This window comes from Monodelphis domestica, chromosome 2, assembly GCF_027887165.1.
Source record: "Monodelphis domestica isolate mMonDom1 chromosome 2, mMonDom1.pri, whole genome shotgun sequence".
NCBI classification, from domain to species: Eukaryota; Metazoa; Chordata; class Mammalia; order Didelphimorphia; family Didelphidae; genus Monodelphis; species Monodelphis domestica.
In genome coordinates, this window is record NC_077228.1 from 194,210,006 (window position 1) to 194,221,550 (window position 11,545).

Below are 11,545 nucleotides of genomic sequence, written 5' to 3' on the forward strand. Positions count from 1 at the left end.
AAATAGAAGCCTGGCTCTAGGAGCCTTTTGTCTCAGGAGCCCGTAAATTTGACTTTGCTTTCCTGATGAAATCTTAACTCCTGCTTTTTCTTTTCCCAGTTGCTCCTTTTGAAATTCACTAGGCTCTAGCAACTGTTTGTTTCAGAGTGAGATTTTTCGAGTTCTCAATCGCCCCTAGTGAGGGTTTCCCTGGGTCAAATTTTCTTTTTCCTTCCCCTCCCCCTCAGACCGCTCCTCAGGTGTTTCTTAACCTCCGGAGATCCAGGTCCGAGAGAGGAGGCCTCCGACTAGCAGACCCAGGTGGGGGAGGGAAACTGCACTTCGTATATATAAGGGGACTGTTATTCCGTTGCCATCAAAACACACATACATTCGACCATTCACACAATGGGGTTTGAGAGGGAGATATGAATGGGACGACCTACCCTTCCTCAAGATCTGTATTCGATCTCTACCCGTTACTATAGTCTCGATTTCCTCAGGATCCTGTTCGATCCCTACCCGTTACTGTAATCTCGATTTCGGCGCCGAATTTTTCCTCAGTCGTCCGGTGGTCGCTCGGGCCCCACGTTGGGCGCCAGATGCTGGGGACCAGCCCCTTACGACCCCTGAGAGGGGAGGGGGAGAGAGAGAAGGAAAGGGGAAGCGACAAAGAAGGTACCGACAGCTCTCACATGGTATGCAAAGAGGAGTCGTTTATTGAGGAGAAAGATTAAAGATGGAGCTTGGCCAGAGGCCAAGCTCCTGCAAGGACAGCCATCGCCTAGCCTGAAAGAGGAGAGAGGGGGAAGAGAGAGCGAGGCGGAACTTGCTGGGCCATAAATACCATTTGCTACGTAGTACATAGGGATGACCCTCATTGGTCAATGACAAGGCATAGGTGTGGTTTCTCTTAACCAGGGGAGAACAAAGAAACCTGTTTTCCCGCCTAACCTGGGAGAAGCTGGGGTCAAGGGTCAGGGGCCTTCCCAGCCATGAGCACTACTGAGCATGCCCAAGACTGACTGTTCCCCTTGCCCCTGGGCTGCTACAGAATGTAAGAGTATGTCAGTTGTTTTTCTGAGTTCATATTTTCTTCTATTTTTCATTCTTGACTCTGATTTCATGTCTCATGAAGTTGTTAGCTTTCATTTGCACAAGTCTAATTTTTAGGAAATTGTGTTTTTCATTGAGATTTTATACTACTTTTTCCATTTGGCCAATTCTGCTTTTAAACTTTTTTTTCCTTCAGTGAATTTTTATGCATCTTTTACAATTTATCAAATTCTAGTTTTTAAGGTGTTTTTAAAAAATATTTTATTTTTGCATTTTTAAAAATATTTTTCCATGGTTACATGATTCATAATCTCTCCTTCCCCTCTCCCCTCCCCATCCTGAAGCTAAGGGTTATACATGTATTATCATTCAAAATAAGGTGTCATTTTTGTTAGTATTTTTTGTGCTTCCTCTACCAAACTGTTAATTCTCTTTTCATAATTTTCTTGTATCACTCTCATTTCTTTCCCCAATTTTTCCTCTACCTCTCATCTCTTTCTTTAACTCCTTCAGAGATTCTTGTTGGGGTTGGGTCCAATGAGCATTTTTCTTTGAGTCTTTATAGCTGTTTTCACATTGTTACCTTCTTCTGAGTTTGTCTTGGTCTTCCCTACCACAATAATAGCTTTTTAAGGCTAAGTTCTTTTTTTGTTGTTTGTTCAACCTCCCAGCCCATTTCTTGACTTTGAGTTTTATGTTAAAATTGAGATCTTTTCCTAGGATAGGGGTCAGGGAGCACTGTCTCAGACTTCAGCTGTTTCACGCTGCTGTTTTGGGATCTAGTTCTGCAAATTTGGAAGTTTTCAGTGCTTAAAAGTTGGTTGTGATATAGGAAGAGGTGTGGTCCTTAATCTCTTGGTATGTGCTCTGTTTTTTAGCCAAGAAGGGCCTTTGGTCCCCTGTAGTTAAAAGTCCTAGCGCTCCTCTCTCTCCTTGAAGTGTGACCAGCTCCCCTACTCCCTTGCAATTGCAAGTGATCTTCTCTGCCCTGCAAACCAGAACTGAATATGGACAATGGAGTTATTAAACAGCACTTAGTCTTACACCCAATTCCAGCATGAGGTCCCTTATTCTAGCCTCTTTCTGACCAATTGTCCAATCCTCTTACTATCTCTGAACTGACGTTCCCAAAGCTGCTGCTGTCACTTTGCTGCCTCCTTCAAGGCCCACTTCACACACTCTGGGCCAGCTCCCACTCCACTGTCAGAGACCTCTCCTCCTGAATTCCTAAATTGTCTTGGTGAGGACAAAAGTCTCATTTGGGCCTTTTGTTGACCTGTCACTCCAGATTTTGATTTGACATGTTATTTTAAAGTTGTTTGGAGAAGAATGTTGAGACAGTTCAATTAGATTGATGTCATCTTGGCTCTATCCTACTTGCTGTGTGCCACACACACCCCTTCCCAATTCATTTAGTCTAAAATAAGATATACCAAGTAACTTCCTATAGCTCTTGTTCTTCCCACTTTCTCAGGAAAGGACTTTACCTCATATTTTATATTATATATATATATATATATATATATATATATATATATATATATATATATATATAATATAACCCTAAATTTACATCATTCACCATGAGCTCCCTCCTCTCCTCTTTTCTTCTCATATCATTCAGATGCTTTCTGCCATCATCACCTCTTTTACTTCTGTCTCTAATGAAAAAGTGGCCTTACTCCTTATCAAAGAATACCCCTCTAACAGCACAAATGATCCCATTCCATCCCATTTCCTCCAACAGATTGCCATCTCTGCCATAGCCACTGTCACTTACCTTCAGTCTCTGTTTGTCTAATGGATCCTTCCCTCCTGCCAACAAATATATGCTCAATTCTCTCCCATCCTCAAAAAATCCTTGTTTGATACTTCCGCCCCTGCTAACTATTGTCTTATATTCCTTCTTCCCTTTCCTTCTTCTTACCTTCTATAATAAGCACCTCTATTTTCTATCATTCTTTTCTTATCCCATTAAAGCTGACTTCTGACCATATCATTCCACCAGAACTGTTGTTCCCAAAATTACCAATAATCTCTGAAATGCCAGAATGCCTTTTCTCAATCTTCTTTACTTCTCTGCAGTTTTTGATACGATTGATCACCTTCATCTCCTTGATACTCTCTTCTCCCTATATTTCCAGGATACCATTCTCTCCTGGTTTTCTTCCTACCTATCAGATTGTTTCTCCTCCTTTGCTTGATCCTCATCCAGGTCATGCCCTCTAACTATATGTGTCTCTGGGTTCTATCTTTGGCATGATTTAGAAAGATGGAAATGAAGTCAAAGGACCAAGTCAAAAAAAAAAAAGGTCATCCTGGTATTTTCAGCGAATTTACTTCTGATTCAATTAAGAAAGCATTTATAAAGTACCTATTTATTTAGTAATTAGATAAACAAAATTACTCTATTAGAAGATTATCTAGTTACATGGTGCCACTGAATCAATTTCTGGGCCTGTAGTCAAGAAGACCTGAATTCAAATATGGCCTCAAGACACTGATTAGCTAAGTGACCCTGGGCCTCATTAACCTCTGTCTGACTCAGTTTCTTTATCTGTAAGATAGGGATAGTAATAACAGGTTCTTTCCTGAACTATTTTGAGGGCAAAATAAGATGTTTGTGATCTTTAACATACTATATAAATGCTATCTATAATTATTGTTATTACAATATTACAAAAACAATGCACTCGATATTTTAGATTTAAGATCAGCTGCTCCTCTTTCTGAAACCTTTCATATTTGGTGGCCCACCAGATACTATTGATTTGGCTTTGCCTTTGTACCTTATCATATTTTCCAGATTGCCCAGAAGTAAAATAGCTGTAGACCATTAAGCTTGGTTTGGAGGTGAGATAGCATCAGGAATAGAGTTAATTTATTTGTGAGGAGGGGAAATGCATTTTAGTGGTAATATTTTTTTTGTTTCAAAGATGTTTTCTTTTCCCAATTACATGTAACAATAATTTTCAACATATGCTTTCCAAATTAAAATATTCAAACCATCTCCTTCTCTCCCATCCCACTACTCCCTAGCTTAGAAGATGGTAAGCAGTCTGATCTGAGCTGTACATGTGTTATCATACAAAACACACTTCCATATTGGTCATTGTTGTAAGAGCACTTTCATACAAACCAAAACCCCTAAAATAAAACCGTGTGATAGTAGACTTTAATTCATATCCATCCAACTCTTCAGTTCTTTCTCTGGAGATGAATATTATTCCCCATCATGTCTTTCAGAATTGTCCCAGATCATTAAATTGCAGAGTGTAGCCAAATTTTCACAGTTGATCATGATACAATATTGCTGTTATTATGTACAATGTTCTCCCAGTTCTATTTATTTCACTCCACATCAATTTGTGTAGATCTTTCCAGCTTTTTCTGAAATCATTTTACTTATCATTTCTTATAGAATAATAGTATTCCATCACCAACATATATCATGGTAATCTTTAAAAAATTCTCATTAGTACTCATTAAATACTCATTAGTATTCATTAAAAATGTCATAATTTTTAGACTCTTAAAATTCATTGTCATCAGAGTCTTACAATGACCTTGGGACACAGTGTTTTTTTTTTTAATTCAAAAAAGATGTTTAACAGAAGGCATAACACAAATGTAAATAACAATTAATTTAATAAGCTAGTAAACATTCTCTGCACACACAAATAAAATGGATTCTATTTCCCATGCTTCCAAGTCAATAAAAATAGAATTTCTTTTTAATACTTCTATTTTCCTGACCTAGCAAAAGAAAAGATGGCTAGTTTGAAATTACTGGAAAAAAAGGCAAAGTTGAGAATCAATTGCATGTGCTTCTTGAGTTTCTTTCCTTCCAGTTACAAAAGTATTATTTCCAAACTGTGAGTGCAAGTTTGGCAGGGATAACTCAAAGGGAACTTACAGAAATGAAACAGGACTTGAGAAAAAGGGGAAAGATGTGAGAGGAAGAACCATCAAGAGTCCTAGAATTTTAGGTCTAGGTGACTGAGAAATTGAAGGTATCAATGACAGAGGAAAGTCAGTAAAGAAAGGGTTGCATTGGGGGGGTTGGGGGGTTGGGGAGGGAAGGAAAATGGTGACTTTGTTTTTAGACATGTTGCAGTTTATGATAGTAGACTATCCAAATGGAAATATCCAAAAGGCGATTGAAGATGAAAGATTGAAACACAGAAGGAAGTTAGGGATAGACTTCTTAGTTTACCAAAAGACTATTGTAAAGTTTCAGATTTCTGAGATTCACAGATATCCAAGGATTAAACCTTGAGAAACACTTGGAGAGAATAGGAGGAAGAAGAGAAGACATCGCTAGAGAAACAGAAGGAACAATCCGAGAAGTAAAAAGAACCAAGATTCTTGCTATTCTTTAAACAAGATACTTTATCTCCTGACCCCAAGTGTTTTCCTGACTGTCCCTCATACCAGGAATTTTCTCCTTCCTCTACTCTTCCTCCTGGTTTCCTTCAAGTACCAGCTAAAATTCTACTTTCTACATGTCTATCCCGATGTCACTTCTAATACCTTCCCTCTGTTCATTATTTCCAATTTATTCTATATGTAATCTATTTGTACATAGTTATTTACATGTTGCCTCCCTCATTAGACTGAGTTTACTTTTCTTTGTTTCTTCAGCCCTTGGGCCAGTACCTGGCACATAGTAGGTGCTTAATAAATGCTTATAGACTGACTATGAAGGGCAAAGGAGAAAGTGGTTTCAAACAGATAGGGATATCAGTAGTGTTAGCATTATAGAAGTCAAGGAGAATGAGAATTGAGAAAGAAGCCATTAGATTTTGGTCACTGGTAACTTTTGAGAGAGCAGTTAGTTAAAGGAAAGTAGGAGGGTCACCTCCTTGCTACATGAGCTGGAATGGAACTAAGGTGGAGATTATAAGATAGTACTATATGCAATTTAATATATTTAATGATGGATTTGATTAATTTAAAATTATTTAATATAACTGATGAATACTTTGTACATATATTATTCTTGAGAAGAGAGTAGATTTTAACAGAAATATGTAAATACTATAGAAACTTATAATATTTAATTTAATTTAGCAGAATAGGATGCACCTACCACATACATGAATGAATAGGCAAGAAGGATGCTATATATGGAGTCTGGGGTCACCAAAGACAAGAACATATGGTATTTAACTGCTGCTTTTTGGTCTACCACAATGGACAGTTTCCCAGGGTGTGAAAATCAAATCTAATTTTAAAAATAAATTTAACAAATAAACATTTTTAATTAAAAATTTTAAAATAAAGGATCCTGCCTAGGACTGATCCAGAAATTATACATAGAACATTCATCCTGCTGGTAGTCCATAAAGGTAAAGTATTCTATAACCTTAATACCTGGAAACATGAGAGGAAGAAGAGGGGAATGAATATCTTATGAGATGTCAGCTACTGAAAAAAGCAGTGGCACACTGGCACAATTTTCTGGTTCAGAATTATTAAAGTATTTTTTCTCTCTTGTAGAGTGGTAAAGGATTGGAAGGGATGAAGGAATATGTTTGGTTTGTTTTTGCTTATTTAAGCAATCCACACATGCTGAGGGGGAAAAAAACAACAACAAAAAAGCATTTGAGAGTGTGCATTTTAGCACAAGGAGTTCACAATGACAAATGTAGAGTGGGAACTGACTGGAGAGCAATGGATAATTTAAGTCTCCTACCAAAAAAAATTGTTTTTGCTCTGAGAAAACTGTCCGCTCCGGCATCTTAGGTTTTCCACATTTATAAAATTGATGGGCCATGGTTCAGCATGCCCCCTGTTGGCTTCCACTGGTTATGCAAGATGAGCGAAGGAGACAGGAAACATTCCAGGAACATATTTTTTAGGCTTTGGTGTTTAGAGAGCAGGGCTCTTTGGAGGCAAGAGCCTGGAATATGTCCCTATGTCTGCTCTGTGAAACTCTAGGCTCAGAAGACATTGAATAATCAGGAATTATTCACTAGGCTAAATCTGGGACTTGTCTGGCTCATCCATAAAAGTTGAAATTTACTTTTTAAAGCACTTGGAGAAGAGTTCCCTTGAAAGTCACTAAACTCTCAGCCACAGTTTTCCTCATCTATAAAATGGGCATAATAATAGATTCTACATCACAAGGTTATATAAGGATCAAATTAGATCTGTACAAAGCACTTTTTAAACATTCTTGTTTAAAAGTGTTCATTTGGGGGCAGCTGGGTGGCTCAGTGGATTGAGAGCCTGGCCTAGAGACAGGAGGTCCTGGGTTCATATCGGGCCTCAGACACTTCCTAGCTCTGTGACCCTGAGCAAGTCACTTAACCTCCATTCTCTAGCCCTTACCACTCTTCTGTCAATGGCTCCAAGACAGAAGGTAAGGGTTTAAAAAAAATGTTAGCTATTACTACTATTGTTGTTAAAGGAAACCAAAGTAGAATAGACTCAAGCTTAATTTTACTTAAAAAGTATGAAAAATTACTCACTGAATTCTTGCTCCAGTGTATGAAGGTGAGCCTGGCTTCCCAAAGGACATGCCAGTAGAGCCTAAATTTATCAAATTCTCCCAAGTTGCTTTAAATATAAACTTGGGTGATTGTTACTGTTGCCCAAAGCCCAACCTTGCTTAATTTGGAGAGATGATTGGCCACATTGGCTGCCTGGTGTCATATTGTTTGGTCACAGCATCTCTCAAAGATCATCTACAGAAGACATGGATTTAGAGCTAAAAAGGACCTCAGAGGTCATCAAATCCAACTGTCTCATTTTATAGATGCAGAAACTGAGGCCCAAAAGATGAAGTGACTTTCCAAGGTCACAGTAGTAGTAAGTAAAGGGGCCAGAATTTTAACTAAGGTTCTTTAATTATCATGGAGTTTTGATTCCTACAGTGATCTTAGGAATATGGAAGAAAGGTGCAAAAAAAAAAATACTCCTTTACCCTAATATTCTACCTGAAGTCCCTTCCATTCAAACTCCCCTCTTCCCCAAGCAAAGAGTTTAAAATGTAGTATAATGGAGTGCTAAGCTTAGAGTTGAGAAAATCCCAAAGTCCAAATCCTGACTCTTAAAACTTGTTAGTTATGTGAGCTTGGATAAATAACTTTGTCTCTCTGAGTACTCCTGTCCTTTGTGAGTCTTAACTTGTCTACAAAATGGGAACAATAACACTTGTAATTTCATACAGCTGTTAAAAGGAAATAGTTTTTATTAATTTGATACTTATTTTAACATGCTTTGAAATAATAACATTTATATTCACTTTAAGGTTTATAAGGTACTTTCTTCACAATAACCCTAGAAGGGTGTTTATGCACATGGCATTATCTCCATTTTCCAACTGAGGAACTTGAGGTTCATAGAGGATAAGAAACTTAAGTATAGGAGCCAGGACTTAAACCCAAATCTGATTCCAAGGTCAATACTAAGGCCACTTATACCCTATGTCTCCAAAATCTATTTTATTAGTAGAGCACTTCCTCAACCCACATAGATCAAAATTCCATTCTGGAAAAAAAAACAACAATTCAGTAACTGAAGACAAATTTCTTCATCCTTTGCTAAAGTGGTCTTTAAACAACAGAAACAGTTCATTCCTGGGCTACATTTTTCACCCTGGTAAGATCTATTAACTTTCAGTCTGTTGGTAGAGCCTTAGAGAGAACCACCCAAAGATCATTATCATAGAATTTTAATGGAGGATACACACATGTAATTATCTATAGCTATACTCAAATATATCTGTGATCCCATTGATTTTGAAGTTTGCTACAATAATATCACAACTCATTCTTGCCACATAATCAACTCTTCTTTTCTTCTGATATAAATAATTTTTAAAATAAATTCATGCTATGAAAACAATAATCTAAATTACCTTATCCAAGAAAACCCCGAGGCACACAATGAAAAATGCTATCCAAAGCCATAGAATGAATTGTTGAGAGTGGTAAGGGTTAAAATTAAGAGTTTGACAAAAATATGTGATTCAAAGTATTATTGCTCAAAGTTGAAGTGAAGTTTAATAGCTTTTATTTACAAAAGAATTGTAAAGAGTGAAAGTAGAGAAATACAAAAGGGTAGACTCTGAAGATCTACTCAGCCAGGACTTGTTGACTTTCAACCAGAATTAAACACTCTCCAGAAGACAGGAAGGGAAAGCCAGCTATCCACTCACCCAAGTTCCCTCCAAGAGGCAGGTCAAGACTATGACTCAAGCTGAAGGCGACTCTTGAGGCTGACTTTCTTCCTTGAGCTGACTTTCTTCCTTAAGCTGACTTCCTTCTTGAAGTCCAACTCCTTCTTGAAGCTGACTTCCTTCTTGGAGTCAACTTCCCTAGCCCTAGAAATTCAGGGCCTTTTATAGTGGCTCCTTGTCCCTTCCCCCTTTCACAAGGGCCAATCACAGTTTCCCAATTGTCTAGCACTGCCCATAGGGCAGTATCTGTGGGATTCACACCTCTCATCCTCTCATCCTCTGAGGGTCAATTTCTCATCAAAAGGTTTACAGTTTTCTGATTGAATTTCTAAGGGTATGAATTCTCTAAGTGGTTTGCAAGCTTTTCCACCTAGTTCAAGCTTTTGTTGATTTAATCAAAAGGTGCTGTTAACTCAAAATAGGCAAAGGGAATAAAGAATTCCCTTTTCATAGTTTGAATGCAGAACAAAGCATATAATTTTTCACTTTATTTTCTTTTATGGTTTTTTTTCTTGTATGTGCAATATATGTCTTCTTTCACAACAGGGAATATAAAAATATGTTAGTGCATGACAGCACTGGTATAACCTATATCAGATTATTCACCATTTGGGGAGGGGGAAGTTGGAGGTAGGGTGGGAGAGAAGTTAAATGGCAAGATGTCAGAAAACAAATATTGAAAATTATTTCTATGTGTAATTGAAAAAAATAAAAGGAATAGACAAAAAAAATTACCTTAGACCAGGCAATCCATGGACTTGAATGGGAGAAAAAAATTCCATCTTTATTTTCATTAATGCCTAATAAAAATTAAGCATTTCTTTCAATTATTTTAAAACATTATTCTGAACAAATGTCCCTAGACTTCACTGATGAAGGGATTTGTGGCACACAAAAAAGGTTAAGAACCCTTGTCCTAGCCAGAACCCTGGTAAAAGAGGAATTCCAATCACTTAAGGCAGCAGGGGAGACACCATTGTCATTTTGGGTTACTGGAATGTTGGGGATGGGTGGGTTCTGGGTTCTTCTATTTTCTACACTTTCAGAACAGATTAAAAAAAATCTAAGACTTCTTGACAGGTGCCAGGCTTGTTATACAGAGTAGGAATGACCTTTTACTAGCACTATCAGACCTGATTTCTTAACCAAGAGAAAGGATTGGGCTAGATTTGTGTATGTATGGGTTTGGGGAGGGGAGCTGACTAAACCCCCTAGTACTCAGTCAGTGATATATTATTAATAATAGCTGCCATTTGTATATAATACAAACAAAATATCTACAACACAACTATCTATATAGAAGGCAGTTAGGTGGCTCAGTGAATGGACAGGCCTGTAGTCAGGAAGATACTTTTGGGTTGTTTCAGTAGACTTCTTCCTGACCCCTTTAGGTGTTTTCTTGGCAAAGATACTGGAGTGGTTTGCCATTTCCTTCTTCTGTCCACTTTACTGATAAGGAAAGTGAAGCAAACAGAATTAAATGACTTGCCCGGGGTTACGCAGCTAATGTGGTGTGCTGGATTTGAACTCAGATCTTCCTGATTCCTGGCTGGGCACTCCTATCTACTGTGCCACCTACTACCCTGGAGTTTGACTTTAAATTCAGTCTCAGACGTTTACTAACTGTGTAATCCCTGACAAGTCACAACCTCTAGGTGTCTTGATCCACAGGAAAGGAAATGGCAAACCACTCCAGTATTTTGCCAAGAACCCATGGACCATATAGTCCACGAGTGAGTCATGAAGAGTCTGGCATTACTGAACAACCACTGCCATTTATATAGCCCATTAATGTTTGCAAATCTCTGTAAATGTTATCTCTTGATCCTCACAACAGTCCTTTGAGGTTGGTGCTATTAAACCTCACAGACCACAAGCAGAGGCTTCATGTATCCTGACCCTCTCCGAACTGTCCTGCCCATGTCCCTCTGGCCAGGCAGACATTTGCAATTTGACAGATCCAAACAGGTACACATTAATACACATTTGTACTGGCTTTGTGTTCTTTCCTCCATGAACGTGGAGGGTACATGCACAATCCATTCCTCTGAAATCTGTTTATCAGGTTTATGAGGCAGAGAAGCACATTTCCGGGAGGAGGTCTAGAGCAGGCATTGCAATTGGGAAAGAGTCTAATGTTCCACTTTGTAGAACCAACCCTTCTCTTCTTTGGGGAAGAAGTTTGGCAGATGGCCTTACCATTAGACCTCTCCAGCCCTGCCCCCTACGGAGAATTCTCTTTTCCCTTAGCCAGATACCCAAACTTTCAGGACCTAAACTTGTTGCTTTCATCTTTTTTGAAGGGGGTGTGGTCGGGACGAG